The 2,975-nt window shown below is 50.3% G+C and overlaps 1 pseudogene; it reads right to left on the bottom strand.

Moving 5' to 3' along the window:
- Positions 1 to 514: 514 nt before the first annotated feature.
- Positions 515 to 2,975, bottom strand: part of LOC105531575 — a 12,456-nt pseudogene continuing 9,995 nt past the window's right edge.

Genomic DNA, 2,975 nt, shown 5'->3' with positions numbered 1-2,975 from the left:
TCTTCTCTCTCTCTCTCCTTCTCTCTTTCTTTTTTCTTTTTTTTTCTGAGACAAAGTCTCACTATGCTGCCTGGGCTGGTCTTGAACTCCAGGGCTCAAATGATCCTCTTGCCCCAGCCTCCCAAAGTGCTGGAATTACAGATGTGAGACACAGCACCTGGCCTGTAATATGCATGTTCCATGAACATTTTGAAGACCCCTTAGCCAGGCACAGTGGCTCTTGCCTGTAATCCCAGCACACAGGAAAGCAGAGGCAAAAGGATAGTTCACCTGTCTGGGCAACATAGTGAGACCCTATTCTCAATTTAATAAATAAACAAATAATAAGAATGAAGACCCCCTGTATATTTACCAGACCAGAAACACTAACCTCGAGAGTCTTGCTTACCTCTACCTTGTATGTGTGTGTGTGGACGCAGGTAGGAGAGAATCTCCCGGCCAACCAACAAAGAGAGAGAAGAGAGCCTACCTGCCCTTCCCCACTCACCCCCCCATAAAGGACTGACAGAGTGCTTCACGAAGATACAGACTCAGAGGAATGGGGACTGTAGAGGCCTATATCATGGGAAGGGGGCAAAGGGCTCTCCCAGCCCCTACCAGAGGCCATGAGGAAGGATGTTTGATCTAAGTCAGGGGCCTCATAGTCACTCTTGTTGTATAGAGCTATAGAAAAGGATTTGTAGATAAGGGCACTAGGCACTGGGGACCTGTTGTGGTGCCAGGTGGGCAATTCAGTTCTTGACCTGGTCAGAGACACCTCTCCCTGCACCTCCTCAGTCATGATGAAGTTCTTGTCCCCTGCCAGGACCTTGAAGGAGGTAATGACCTGGCTGTGTCTACGTTAGTGGTCTCCCAAGACCTGAAGTTGATGAAGGCTTGGGAGGCCACAAGGCTGCTATGTTTGCAGTCAACCACATTCATGATACAATTGAACTCCGCATTGCTCTGCTGCTATTCTCCACATTGTAGTCCAAGTTGATGAAGCAGGCCTTGACCTCCTTCGGCCCCAGCACCCTGCCACGGCTCTTGTCAGTGTGGCTGAAGGACATCTGAAACTCTTGCATCTGCTCTTGGCCAGTGCCCTTGGTGTTGCAGGTAAGGATCTGGTTCTTGACCTCACTGATGATGCAGCCAATGGTGGTGAGCAGCTGCTCCCAGCCATGCAGATGTGTTCCATGATGCAGCTGATATGCTTGTTGTTGAAGATGAAGACCTTCTGGAGGAGCTGGTGCTCTGCTTCAGCAGGTCCAGGTTCAGCTTGTGGCCCATGATGCTTTGCTCATGTTGCTTCAGGTTTAGCTGGTCCTCTGGGGTCTCCTTCATCCTGATGGACATATACCCAATTTCCTCCATCTTGGTTTGGATCCAGGTTCCCATGACATTGGCCTGGCTGGAGAACTGGTGGTGGAGGTGCTCGTTGGACTGCTGCTTGCTCTGCTCCTCCAGAAGGACATAATCCTGCTTTGGCACCAGCTGCTGCACCTTTGCCCACCGGGAGCGGATGATCTGGGTGGGGTTGGGGGAGGTGACAGTGGTGTAGGGGTTGCTGCCTGACAGCTTGGTATGTTTGCTCTCTGTGATCCTCTGGGCCTCCTTGTGGGTGGCCAGGATAGTCTCCCTATCAGTATCTGGCAGGTTCAACTTTTGGCTGTGGGCTGAGATCAATCTTCTCGGTAGCGTAGATGATGAACGTGTCCTGGAGCTCCTCCACGGCACTCTCCATCCAGTTGTAGAAGGCGCTGCCCACTTGGCATACTCCAGGTGCAGATAATCAGTGGCCTCCAGCTGCTTCTTCATTTTCTCCAGAGCTTCCCTATGACTGTGGGTCAGAGAGCACAGGGTTTCCCACTGCTTGTAAATCTTCCGGCACTGGGCATTGACGCCGTGGGAGTCACAGTAATCCAGCTCGTTGAGTTCCTGGGCAATGTTCTTTATGATATTGTGAAATATCTATTTGGTCTTTGATCCTGCTTCCTGGCATACAATGACTAGAAAATCGTTAGAATTTCTGAAACCATGTCTTTTTGTATGCTGATGAGTGGATGGATGACTGGCAGCCCCTAGGGAGCTTCAGGATGGAGGCTGGCCACCAGAGAGACCAAGGCATAATTAGAGGGTTGGGAATTTCAGCCCCACTGCCCAACCCCTGAGAAGGGAAGAGGGGCTGAAGATTAAGTTGATCAGCAATAGCCAGCGATTTAACTAATCATGCCTATATAATGAAGCCTCCATAAACCCCTCGAAGGACAGCGTTCACAGAGCTTCTGGAGAGCTGAACACAGGGAGGTTCCTGAAGAGTGGCGTCCCCAGAGAGGGCATGGAAGCCCCAAGTCCCCTTTCCCACACCTTGCCCTGTGCATCTCTTTATCTGTATCCTTTGTGGTATCCTGTGTAATAAACAAGCCAATGTAAGTAAAGTGTTTTTCTGAGTTCTGTGAGCTGCTCTAGCAAATTAATGGAACCCAAGTAGGGGGTAGCAGGATCCCCAGTTTATAGCCAGTTGGTCTGAAGCACAGGCAAAAATAATTGGGCTTGTGATTAGCATCTGAAGTGGAGGCAGTCTTGTAGGACTGAGCCCTTACCCTGTGGGATCTGACACTATCTCCAGGTAGATAACCGTCAGAATTGAATTGAACTGGAGGACAACCAGCTGGTGTCTGCTGCAGATTTGATTGCTTGTTCGGTGGGTGGGGAAAACCCCACACACATTTGGTCACAGAAGCATTCTGGGTTGTGTGAGAGCAGAGGAAAAATTGTTTGAGTTTTTTCCACTCTTAGAGCCTCAATCAGCTCCACAAAGTCCTGGTGTATGACCAGGTCACTTTCGAAGGCTTCGTGGTTGTGGATTAGGGCTTTGATGTCTGATAGGGTGGCCATCTCCTAGTCCCGCTGCTTAAGCCTGGCTTCCTTCTCATGGGTCCAGGCCTCATGGATGGAGATCTTCTGCTAGAACTTCTCTGCCAGGTGGTCGAGCT

Source organism: Mandrillus leucophaeus, unplaced genomic scaffold (genome assembly GCF_000951045.1).
Source record: "Mandrillus leucophaeus isolate KB7577 unplaced genomic scaffold, Mleu.le_1.0 Scaffold895, whole genome shotgun sequence".
In the NCBI taxonomy this organism is placed as follows: Eukaryota; Metazoa; Chordata; class Mammalia; order Primates; family Cercopithecidae; genus Mandrillus; species Mandrillus leucophaeus.
This window is presented reverse-complemented; position numbering and strand designations above follow the sequence as displayed.